The sequence below is a fragment of the Tachysurus fulvidraco genome, chromosome 5, assembly GCF_022655615.1.
Source record: "Tachysurus fulvidraco isolate hzauxx_2018 chromosome 5, HZAU_PFXX_2.0, whole genome shotgun sequence".
Taxonomy (NCBI): domain Eukaryota; kingdom Metazoa; phylum Chordata; class Actinopteri; order Siluriformes; family Bagridae; genus Tachysurus; species Tachysurus fulvidraco.
In genome coordinates, this window is record NC_062522.1 from 26,055,098 (window position 1) to 26,068,536 (window position 13,439).

The following is a 13,439-nucleotide window of genomic DNA, read 5'->3' on the forward strand; positions in this document are numbered from 1 at the left end:
ACACACACACACACACACACACACACACACACACACACACACACACACACACTCAACTGTGACAATTTCATTTTCCATTATAATCTAACTTTGATGTGAAACATATACACACACACATTCTTGGGTAGAAATGTCAATAGGTTTTTTTGGGCTCCAAGCTTTCAATGTTAGTAGTGTTTATGGTAATATGTATACCAGTGAGTGAGTTTTCCTCATTGCCTTGAAATCTGTGGGTCATGAAGGTTCAACCATGGGTACCCCAAGATGATGAGGTGCAATGAGGAGATGATAACAAATAAACTGGATTCCTCTGATTGAAAAATTCCTATCTGGAGCTGAATGGGAGCTGTTCGGTGAGTTATATGTCCAACTGATAGGATGGTTAAATGCCACTGTGACCCATATAACAGGGGAGAGTGGTGCAGTAGCAAGAAAGAGGGCATGAACCAACTGGTGGAGGATTAGACTAAAATTGGCTCCAGAATCTAAGCAGGCTAAAACATAATGCACCTGGTAAGCGTGGCATAGGCGAACAGGTAGAGAGAAATTGTTAGGGCAAGAATAGGCTCACCTTGGTGATTCTGGTGCCCTTCTTGTTTAGTCAGGTAATGCACTGATGTACATTCCTGCAATTTGCCATTGCAGGAAATTGTAACTCACTCACTCACTCATTTTCTACCGCTTATCCGAACTACCTTGGGTCACGGGGAGCCTGTGCCTATCTCAGGCGTCATCGGGCATCAAGGTAGGATACACCCTGGATGGAGTGGAAATTGTAACTAACTAACTAAAATTGATTAAAAAAAACTAAAGAAATAGAAACAAACATTGACATAAACTAAAGAAATAGAAAATTATTAAACAACAAAAAGCTATGAGAAAGTGATTGTGAGGAAGTACAGGCAGCTACACCAGACAGATTTGCAAAAAAGTGGAACAAGCCCAAAACCAGTAAGGAATAATGGGTGAATTTTTTTTTTTTTTACCAATAATTCAGAAAGTAACAAAGTACAAAAAAAAAAAAAAAAAAAAATCACGCAGAGGTCAAGCACAAAAGTAGAGTGTGTAAAACACTTTTATAGTCTTGTAGTTCCTTGGAGTCTACATGACAAAAGCTGTCTCATGATCCATCAACACTTCTCACGTTAGGACTGTTGGTGTGGCTGGGATCTCTTGCATCTAAAGCTTTTATGGCTAATGAAAGTTTAGTGTTCTGTGTTTAACAAACATGGATCAAACCAAACGAGTTTGTTGCATTAAAAAAAAGCTCGTCCCCCCGGTTATAGTTATATATATCAGCCACACCTAACAGGCAGGGGAGGAGGTGTCACAGTTATTCATGATGATAAGCAAGTAAGAATCTAGACACGTTTTAATATATTTGGACTGTTTTAATCCCATACAAGGAACTGACACATTTTCACTGATTTCCTCTTCAAAATTATCAACCTGCATACTGGATTCCTTACCCACATGTTTCTTTAAACAGATACTACCAGTAGCTATTCCCTTAGCACGGGCTATGTGCCGAAATCTTTTAAGCTAGCATTTATCAACCTTGATTAAAAAGCTTAACCTCAACCCAACCCAGCTGTCCAACTATTGGCCAATATCAAACCACCCCTTCATCTTCAAGATCCTAGAAAAGGTTGTAGCTCAGCAGTTATGCTCACACCTACATAGGAATAATATTCATGAAATGTATCAGTCAGGATTTAGGCCTCATCATAGTACAGAGACAGCACTGGTTAAAGTTGTAAATGACCTGTTACTGGCCTCTGATCAGGATTGTGTCTCTTTGTTAGTATTACTTGATCTTAGTGCAGCTTTTGATACCATTGACCATTCTATACTACTTGATAGACTAGAACATGTTGGTGTTAAAAGGATAGCTCTCTCCTGGATCGGGTCTTATTTGACAGATCGATATCAGTTTGTAGATCTAAATGGTGACCACTCTAAACAAACAAAGGTAATGTTTGGTGTTCCGCAAGGTTCTGTTTTATGCCCATTGCTTTTCTCCCTATATATGCTGCCCCTTGTTGAAATCATTCATAATCATGGTCTTGGCTTCCACTGTTACGCTGATGACACACAGCTATATGTTTCAAGTCAGATGTGAGTCACCAGCATAATAAGATTGAAGATTGTGTGAAGGACATTAGACAGTGGATGCTTACTAACTTCCTCCTGCTTAACTCTGACAAGACAGAAGTTTACTAGGTCCACAGGCAGCCAGAAGTAAGCTTTCTGATTACAGAGTAACACTGGATGGTCATTTTATTACATGTGCAGCTGTAAAAGACCTCGGTGTGATTATTGATACCGGTCTCTCATTTGAAGCTCAGATAAATGATACCACAAGGGTAGCATTATTTCATCTTATAAATATTGCTAAGATAAGAAATATGATGTCATTACATGATGCAGAAACACTAGTTCATGCATTTGTATATACAATGTTGTGAGCCAGCGGCATGCAAGAGATGTTATCAGACTCTACATACCTAATACTGGTTTTCTTAATACTGGTTCTCAGCAAATAAATAATAATAAATATCAAGGTACACCACGACCAATTATTAACTTATCCGTCAATAGACAGACAGACATAGATAATACAAAGAGAAGGAGAAATAGGGAAAGAAAAGCGAAACGTAAGGGGAAGAAACAAAGACAGATTGATGTAAAAATCCAAAAGGTTGAAGAATTGGTTGAAGAGTTAAAAGATCTGAATATGAGTGTTTAAAAGAAGACACAGAGGGATCAGATGCTGTACCTAGACAGCTGGAGAAGATTCCAAAAGAAAAAAGAAGACTATAATGCATTATGTGTTATTTTGTTTTATTTTCAGAATGTTCAAGAAAAAATCTGAAATGCTTTTCTTTTACTTATAATCATGTATCCTCGTGTAATAGAGTTGATTAGATTAATCTTGTGTATTTTACTGTAAACTTTCTAGTAGTAAACACTTATAAAGCCTACTATGTATTACTGAAAGTATCTGCACACAAGTGTTTCAAGGCCTGCTGTTAAAAGTAAAGCCTTCTGTGTATTCGGAGTAATCTGCACGTGCAGTGTTTTATAGCTTGCTGTCAAATTCCACGGCGAGAGAAAGCTTCAGTTCTATATAATCACAGCCTGAGAAGTTGCAGGAAGTATGACCATATATAGAAGTGTTAACCGAGAGGTTAGAAAAGAAAAGACATTAGCAGCGCACACAGAGTCAGCTGGCGAGATATGTTTGAGAAACCGAGAAGTATTTATGAAATAAGATGGTAGCCGTATAAAAGGCACAAAGCCAACCAAACTTGACAGCCAAATCTGGCCACAGTAAAAAAGTATAAAAGCCTGCCTTGAATCACATTGAGTGTGCATTCTATTGTAAGCAGCCTAGTGCATGTTATACTTTAGTTGCATCATAGAACAAATGCAAGTTTACACTTGGAGAGTGTTTCTTGGTTTGTTATAATCTTTGCATCTTAATACCTTTACTTATTCTAGTACTGTTTGATTATTTGAACGAAGTTTTTATTTGTAATCTTTTTCTTTTTCTTTTACATATATTACACACACCTATTTGTATTACACTACTTTCAATAAAAACAAGGCCTCCCATTGTGAGGATCCTGAAAAGACAAAAAGGTCTAAGTCTGCCTCCTTCATTTAAAGATTCAAACAATAGTTTAAGTAGAAGACCTTGGAGAGGAGCCTTTGTTAGAAGACCGAGGGGACTTCGAAGAACACCTGCGTTCAAGGTAAGACCAATTTTTAATAGTTGATCTTGTGTTTCCAACACGACCTCGTGCAAATTAAGATACACTCCTTAGTGGGGGCGCGTAACGTTTCCTATGCAATCCGAAAACATGTGTCGCTAAGGGGCAATTATGTCAGTATAATTACTTCAACAAGCTCCAGTTAGTCCAGAACGTGAGTCCAGAATATGATCATATTACCCCCATCTTATCCTCATTGCATTGGCTTCCAGTCAAGTTTTGCATTGATTATAAAATACTATTATTAACCTATAAAGCACTTAATGGTCTCGTGCCAAATTACCTGAGAGATCTTTTTTTTATTTTTTTTTATGATCCGTCATGCCTACTTTGATCAAAATGTGCAGGCTATTTGGTAGTACCTCAAGTACAAAAGGCTACAGCAGGGGGCAGAGCATTTTCTCACAGAGCCCCAAGGTTATGAAACAGCCTTCCAATTAGTGTTCAGGACTCAGACACAGTCTCAGAATTTAAGTCCAGGCTAAAAACACATTTGTTTAGTGTAGCTTTTTATGAATACTTTTATGGAGTAGATCTGGAAGGCTCATGGGCATTGAGTGTTTGGTGAACTGGGATGTTTGGATGCTGTTGGCTTACCACCCTCACAAGTCACTCAGGTTTGCAGGCTGTGGAGTGGTAGGACCTTTTACATCCCAGGAAGCCCTCAGGTTTGTGTCACCTTCTGGCTCTAGCCTTTTAGTTATGCTGTCATAGCTAGTGTTGCCGGAGTCTCTGTCTGCACATTGCACATAATTTACATTGTCCATAACCTGAACACAGTCATACCTAACGATTTTTCTCCCTCGCTGTTCGAGCTATATATGCCACTCTGGAGCTCCCAGAGTTCCAAGCTCCTAGCCTGATAGTCTCATCTTATGGAGCGATTTGGTCAATACTGATGTTCTACTGCTGGCTGAAGTCTCAGCGGTGAAGTCTCAGTCTCTGGCGGTGGTCACCTTGCCAGGGATCTGCATGGTCAACCAGTGTCTCATGGGATTGTTGTGAATGAAGCCACCCGGAGACTGTCATGCCTGCTTTGAACCAATGTTGTGTCAGTCAGCTGTATGGTCTGGTTTTTATCAGCAATCCGGTCTGCGCTGAACTCAGAGTCTACGATGACCCAATAGTTCATCAGGAGGTCTCGGCTGCACTATTATAAACTGTTGTAGAAATGACATTATTTACATTTACACTATTTACTGTAGAGTGTCCCCCAAAGAAGGATAGGTTCCCTTCTGAGTCTAGTTCCTCTCAAGGTTTCTTCCTCTTATCATCTTATGGAGTTCCTTGCCACCGTTGCCTCTGGCTTGCTCATTAGGGATAGGTATAGATTTATAGTATTTTAAATTAAGTTAATCTTTTTTAAATTCATTTTAACCTTTAATTGTATACAGTGGGGCAAAAAGTATTTAGTCAGCCACCAATTGTGCAAATTCTCCCACTTAAAAAGATGAGAGCGGCCTGTAATTTTCATCATAGGTACTCCAACTATGAGAGACACAATGGGGGAAAGAATCAGGAAATCACATTGTAGGATTTTTAATGAATTATTTGGTAAATTCCTCTGTAAAATAAGTATTTTGTAACCTACAAAAAAGCAAGATAACTGACTCTCACAGACCTGTAACTAACTACTTTAAGAGGCTCCTCTGTCCTCCACAATTGTAGATCTGCACCAGACTGGGAAGACTGAATCTGCAATAGGTAAGCAGCTTGGTGTGAAGAAATCAACTGTGGGAGCAATTAGAAAATGAAAGACCACTTATAATCTCCCTCGATCTGGGGCTCCACGCAAGATCTCACCCCATGGGGTCAAAATGATCACAAGAACTGGCATTTTTGCTCACCGAAGCACACAGGGGGACCTAGTGAATGACCTGCAGAGAGCTGGGACCAAAGTAACAAAGGCTACAGTGCCAGACGTGTCCCCCTGCTTAAGCCAGTACATGTCCGGGCCCGTATGAAGTATGGTCAGATGAAACCAAAATAGAACTTTTTGGTAAGAACTCTTTTTGGTCATGTTTGGAGGAGAAAGAATGCTGAGTTGCATCCAAAGAACACCATACCTACTGTGAAGCATGGGGGTGGAAACATCATGCTTTGGGGCTGTATTTCTGCAAAGGGACCAGGAAGACTGCCTGAAAGGAAAGAATGAATGGGGCCATGTACCGTGAGATTTTGAGTGAAAACCTCCTTCCATCAGCAAGTGCATTGAAGATGAAACGTAGCTGGGTATTTCAGCATGACAATGATCCCAAACACACCGCCCCGGAAAGGAAGGAGTGGCTTTGTAAGAAGCATTTCAAGGTCCTGGAGTGGCCTAGCCAGTCTCTGGATCTCAACATCATAGAAAATCTTTGGAGGAAGTTGAAAATCCGTGTTGCCCAGCGACAGCCCCAAAATCACTGCTCTAGAGGAGATCTGCATGGTGGAATTGGCCAAACTACCAGCAACAGTGTGTAAAAACCTTGTGGAGACTTACAGAAAACTTTTACCTCTGTCACTGCAAACAAAGGGTATATAACAAAGTATTGAGATGAACTTTTGTTATTGACCAAATACTTATTTTCCACCATAATTTGCAAATAGATTCTTTAAAAATCAGACAATGTGATTTTCTGGATTTTTTTCTCATTTTGTCTTTCATAGTTGAAGTGTACCTATGATGAAAACGTTGGGTTACTTAACGTAATCCCCGGTTCTTTGATAACAGAGTGAGGTGTTTCACTATGGGGAATCGCCTTGGGCGTGACCAACTACGGAAGCTCTTACGACACCACGTCTGTCTTGTCTGCGACCAGACTCTGCCCTGTCTTTATCAGCCAGGTCGACCCCTGTCTACGTCATTAACGAGATTTCTTCCCATCCAAGTGCAAGGAGGGAAGTGCTGGTGAAACACCTCACTCTGTTATCAAAGAACCGGGGATTACGTTAAGTAACCCAACGTTCTTTTTCTAACTTCGCTCGGTGTTTCACTATGGGAGATATAGACAGCTCCCGGATTGCACCCACATTACTGTTTCCAAACGGGTACAGTAGTCCTGGCACCCAGCACTGCGTGTGCTAAGGACGGTTCCGCAACGTCTAGCCTATAGAATCGCACAAACGTATGCGGCGTTGCCCAACTCGCCGCCGAGCGAATGTCCGAAACGGAAACCCCTCTGAGTAAAGCCCACGACGTGGCCATACCCCTAGTGGAGTGGGCTCTCAACCCCTCGGGGGCTGAAGACCCCTGCAATCATAAGCCACAGATATCGCCTCCACAATCCAGTGGGATAGCCGCTGTCTGTGGCTTATGATTGCAGGGGCTGAAGACCCCTGCAATCATAAGCCACAGATATCGCCTCCACAATCCAGTGGGATAGCCGCTGTCGAGATAACGGCTTCCCTGTGTGAGGAGTAGCCCAAGACACAAACAGCACGCATGAAGAGCCCGCACCGGGCATAATGTATGAAGTCTCCGCTCCTCCGGAGAACAAAACGGTGGAGGCTGAAAAGCCGCCAATTCGGTAGACGGACACCTATATGTCGACTCCAAAACCTTGGGCACAAAAGCAGGGTTAGGACGAAAAGTGACTTTAGTGAGCCCCGGAGCAAATTGTAAGCAAGACGGGCTAACCGACAAAGCATGTAAATCACTCACACGCTTGGCTGTCACCAAAGCCATGAGCAGTGCCGTCTTAAGAGAGAGATACTTAAGACTCACTGCCTCTATTGGCTCGAAAGGATGTCGAGACAAGGCTTCTAAGACGATGGGCAAATCCCACAAAGGAACCAACCGCCTAGACACCGGCTGTAAGCGGCACGCCCCCTTCATAAAACGACTTATTAAAGGGTGCTGGCCTGCTGACTTGTCACCAAAACCTACATGGCAGGCTGAAATAGCTGCCAGGTACACCTTAATGGTGGAGAAAGCCTTCCTTTTATCAAGCAGATCTTGGAGGAAGCATAATATATCCCTAACAGAGCACTGAAAAGGGATAATCACTCTCCGCCCACACCATTCTTCAAACACACGCCATTTATTGCTATAAAGAGCGTGGGTAGAGGAGGCTCTCGCACTCTGTATAGTATGTATAACTGACGAGGGCAAGCCCGCCGCATTCAGATTCCACCTCTCACGGGCCAAGCCCAGAGGGCTAACAAGTCCGGATGAGGATGGTAAATCTCCCCTCCCTCCTGAGACAGAAGGTCCCTCCATGGGGGGAGGGGCCACAGCCGCCCCGACAATAGTTGGACTATCTCCGCCACCCAATGTCAGGATGGCCAGCGTGGGGCTATCAGAATCAATGACAGGCACTGCTCCCTCACTCTGGCTAAAGTGGGGGAGATTAAGCTCAGAGGGGGAATTGCATACAGAAACATGTCCGGCCACCGATGGGCCAGAGCATCCACACCCAACGGTGCATTTTCGGCCACCAGAGAGAAATACAGAGGGCAATGAGCGTTTTCTCGCGAGGCGAAGAGATCGATGGCAGCCTGACCGTACCTCTGCCATACCTGGCTCACCACCTGAGGATGGAGTTTCCACTCCCCGTAAAGGGGATTTCCCCAGGACAGTAAGTCTGCCTCTCTGTTCAAGATCCCCGGAATGTGAGTCGCCCGGAGAGACAGAAGTCGTGTGTGTGACATGGAAACGATCCACACGATCCACACGATCAGCTTTGTCGCCAACCGATGCAGCCGAAGGGAGCGTGTGCCCCCCTGACGGTTGATATAAGCAACCACTGTGGTGTTGTCTGCTTTCACTAAAACATGCCGACCACTGAGGAAACTCAGAAAATGTTTCAGTGCCAGCCACACCGCCAATAGCTCCAAATAATTTATATGTTCGTGCATCAGCCATGGCGGCCACTCGCCATTCACAGCCCTGCCCATTAGGGTTGCTCCCCAACCCTTTAAGGACGCGTCCGTTGTCATAGTTACTCTCGATGACACCGCCCCCAAGGGAATCCCCGATCTGAACGTCACAGGGGCTTTCCAGTGTCTGAGCGCTTCGACGCACGCATGATTGACCCTCACCGGTCGGCTGAGATGCCGGCGAGAGCACAGACGCAAGCGCGCGATCCAGCGCTGAAAATCCCTCATTTTGAGTAGCCCCAAACTAGACCACCGAAGCCATAAGCCCCAGCATTCGTAAGCACAGCTTGTACGGGACCACTCGTCCCCTCTGAAAACGAGCGAGACATTGTGTGAAAGACGCTACTCTCTCTTCCGTCAATGTGACTCGATACGACAGGGAGTCCACAGGGAATTTCCTGTGAGAGGGATAAATATCTATGTGAAAATACGCGTCGGCCAGATCTATCATCACAAACCAATCGCCCGGACGAATCGATCGACACAGCACCATGTGTGTCAGCATCTTGAATGAATACTTTCTGAGGTGCCTGTTTAATACACGCAGATCCAAAATGGGACGGAGGGCTGCGCCGCCCTTCTTTGGAACTACGAAATAACAGGAATAGAAGCCCTGACGGCTCTCCCCCCCGTGTACCACTCTGATTGCCTGCTTGTGTAGGAGGGTTTCGATTTCGGCCGTCAACACACGAGCCGATTCTCCCTCGGCCACCGACATGATCAGCCCGTTGAAACGAGGCGGTTTCATGGCAAATTGGAGCCTGTATCCCCGTGAAACTGTTGCTTAAACCCACGGGTGAACCACGCATGCGCGTCAGCTGGCTACGCGGGTCGAGAGAGGGCCCCCGTACACTTCCGCCCCGCCATCGTCGCGCAGTGATGACATCATCACATGTGCCGAGCGGGCTCCCACTGACGGGGAAGTGAGCACTGCCCCCAGCGGTGGGACTGGGGGAGCGCCTTTCATGTCTTTGCATTTTCCTGGATTTTTTAAACATATCGCCCTCAGCTGTTTGCCTGACTGCGATAGTGCGACATTTATTGTCATGTGTCTTGAACTTGGGGAGCATATTGCCCTCAGCCCGTGGCTTGGCTGCGATAATGCATGTTTTAATGTCAATTCCCCTGTGTGTGTGAGTGCTTGGTGATACTGCACATGGCTCTGACCTCCCTCTCTTCGCTGAACTGGAGGAGAGCGAACATAATGAGCCCCTAACAAACTCAGAACAGAAGGGCTGAACTCCCGCCTTCTTCTCTTCGCCGGCGGAGAGAGAAGGACCGAGGAAAAACTGTGCGTCAGGTCGCACGCTTCTTCTTTTCTTCCTTTCCTCGAGGGGGGGGGGGGGGGTGACGGTTCCTAGCCGCCGCGGCTGCAAAAGAATAGAATGCTTTCCCCAAGGTCCGGAGCCATCCGGACGCGGTCTCTGACCGACCTGTCCACTGTGACCACCCTGCCGTGTAGGCTGAGAGGGTGGTCGCGCCGCCTGCTTGCGTGGCAAACAGAGGTGAAAAGCCTCATCCTCCTGTTTCCTGAGGGTGCTGGTTTCTCTCATTTTCTCGAGAGCAGGCCCGAATAAGCCCTTAGTCGGGTCGTAAGGGGCATCCATCACCTCCGCCTTCTGAGCGTCACCCAGGCCTGACAGGTTTAACCACAGCGCTCTCTCACCTGACACGGCTAGGCCCATGACGTGGTCGCAGCCCTGAACCACACCGCGTGAGGAGCGCAAAATCAGGTTGTTCACAACACAGATTTCGTCCCAGAGTGCCGGGTTCGGTACACCTGAGTCCAACTGCCGCCCCATCTCCTCCAAAATCTCCGCTTGATATGCCGACAGTAAAGTCACAGCATTCAGCGAACATACGGACTGCCCCGCGTACTTGTACATCCTCTGAAAAGTCGCGGCAGTCAAACAGTCCGTCTTGCTCGGCAGTGAAAACTGCGATGAGGAGGAAACAGATGGTCGATTCGGGTGGAGGTGATACGCCACCGAAGGCTCCACTGCTGGGGGTCCGGCCAACCCCAGCTCCTCCATCCCCTGAATCTCCAACATCGAGTGTCCCTTGGTGGGGAGCTTACTCTTAAAGGGGCTAGACCAATATCGAAACATCTCTTTCATGCACGCAGGCACGGCAGGCAAGAGCTGTCTCGCTGCCGAGTGGGTCGGCGGCAGCCTTTTCCCATCGTAGAGGTCTCTCACGGCACCCTCAGCAGCTTTGGCGGCTGGCCAGGCCAGGCCCAGCTTCGTCGCGGCCCGTTTGCACACTTCGTGCAGGCCGCTGTCAGCAGGGGGGCCGAATCGGTCGTGCTAGGTGGTCTAGACTGTTGAACTGGGAAGGGGTAATTGTCTTCCTCCTCTTTGTCGTCCATGCCTAGATCGAGGAGGTCAGAGTTAGCATCGCCATCTGCGTCCTCGTCCCCCAGTTCGTCATCCACCTGCATGAGCAGGCCATCGAACCGCGGAGGCATGTCCGTGGACTCGGCTTCCATCATGTCCGCCCAGCTCTTGCTAGCTCGCGGCGGATGGGTCATATCTGCCGAGGCAGCTTCAGACAGGCAAAGGTCCTGCTGGTTAGCCACCGACACTTTCAGCCTCCTTTCCAAGATTTTCACCGGCAATGACGCACAGTGAGCGCATGTCTGCGGGTCCGCTAGCGACGTCTGAGCGTGCTTCGGGCCCATACACACAATGCACATAGGATGAGGGTCCCTGCCCGAGATGGTAGCTCCACATGATGATGGACACGGACGGGATACAGCCTCCCTAGTCTTCGACTCATGCCCTTTGGCGGGGGTCATTGCCGTCGACATAGCGCAGTCCAAAGACTCGTCACAACACGTTAGCCTATTAGACTTTGGATTAAAATCCCCAGCAGGTCCGCCTTGACGCGTAGACCGAAGCAAATTAGATGCTCCCTACCGCTGTAACTAAACACGCAGCAGGAGGTAAGAATAGCTCGCCACGACGCGGATGCTATTCCAGATGTAGGGTTGTCACTCACCGCAATCCCTCTACTGATGTCACGTTCGGCGACGGAGTCCAATAACGGCCCGTCTAATGAACAGTTAAGCGAGATCAGCAAGTCGGGATGCGCTGAGAGAGCTTGCTGCAGTCTCCCACGGGAAGAAAGCGCGAATGACGTAGACAGGGGTCGACCTGGCTGATAAAGACAGGGCGGAGTCTGGTCGCAGGTCGACCTGTCTGTCAAAGACAGACGTGGTGTCATAAGAGCTTCCGTAGTTGGTCACGCCCAAAGCGATTCCCCATAGTGAAACACCAGCGAAGTTAGAAAAAGAACTACAGGACTCTCATCTTTTTAAGTAGGAGAACTTGCACAATTGGTGGCTGACTAAATACTTTTTTGACCCACTGTATATTCACTTATTTTTATTCTTATTTTATTATTATTATTATATATGTATTTCTTTTTCTCTCTCTTCTGTTTCCATACTTCTGTAAAGCTGCTTTGAGACAATGGGAAATTGTTAAAAGTGCTACTGTATACAAATAAATTGAATTGATAACTTCAAACATTCAAACCATGCTAAGGGAGACTGAAATTACCCCCTTAGAGTACTAATTATCATAAATCTACAATCACATCTAAGCAACACAAAAGAATCAGCAATGTTATAAAATACAATAAAACTATTCAAATAATGACTCTAGATCCAACATGGCAAACAGTACACAAAAGTCAAAATCCTGCCTTACTATAAGAGAGTACATTCAATAAAGTGAACTTCAACTAGGTCTATCTATCTATCATGGGGTGCTATCAAGAATGCTTAGGTGCACAGTGTGCAGAAGTCGCCAACTTTCTGCAGCGTCATTAGCCACAGAACTTCAGACTTCATGTGGCTTAATGGATAGCTCAAGAATTGTGCATAGAGAGCTTCATGGAATGGGTTTCCATAGCTAAACAGCGTTTCTGTCCTATGGCGGAATCTGGGTTGGCAGTTACTAATAGAACGGTATTTGCCTCACTACACTGTGTCAAGTAAAATGTTTGGTACAGGCTGGATTATGTTGTTGAGATGTTTTTCAAGGGTTGGGCTTTTCCCCTTAGTTTTAGTGATATAAACTCTTAATGCTTCAGCATACCAAGACGTTTTGGACAATTTCATGCTCCCAAATTTGTGAGAACAGTTTGGTGATGGCCCCTTCCTGTTCAAACATGAATGTGCACCAGTGCAAAAATCAAGGTCCATACAGACATTGTTGAGCGAGCTTGGTGTGGAGGAACTTCATTGGCCTGCACAGTGCCATTCCACAATAGAACACCTTTGGGATGAATTGGAGCAGAGACTGTGAGCCAGGCCTTTTTGTCCAACATCAGTGCCTGACCTCACGAATGCGCTTCTAGAGGAATTGTCAAAAATTCTCAGGAGATCCAGGAGGAAAGGGGAAAGCGGCGAGGCACATGGGGGGGGGGGGGGGCAGAGCAAGGCAGGTGAGGGGAATGAAGAGTGTGGCAGCATAGCTAGAGGGAGCCAAGTGACATCCACAGCAGAACAGAAGGGCCGAGCGATGTCCACCTCGTCCAGCCACGTCCCGATCCATGTCCCAAAAGGGAGGGAGGGAAACATTATCCGCAGATTGCCCAAACTGGACCGTGTTCCCACAGGATCAGGAGGTCAAATCCAGAATGGAAAAAATAAATTAACAGACTAGTCTGACCAGTTACCTCCCTTGTGGACAAGAAGTGAGGCGGCAAACCCACAGAGAACCAGGAAGTGGAGCAGAATCCCCCACAGGAACAGGAATGAGGTGAGGTCACAGGCACCAAATAAAAAAACAGACT

The 13,439-nt window shown here is 46.2% G+C and overlaps 1 pseudogene; it reads right to left on the reverse strand.

The window, feature by feature from the left end:
• Positions 1-6,789: 6,789 nt before the first annotated feature.
• On the reverse strand, positions 6,790-8,864 carry LOC113634440 (annotated as a pseudogene).
• Positions 8,865-13,439: the final 4,575 nt, after the last annotated feature.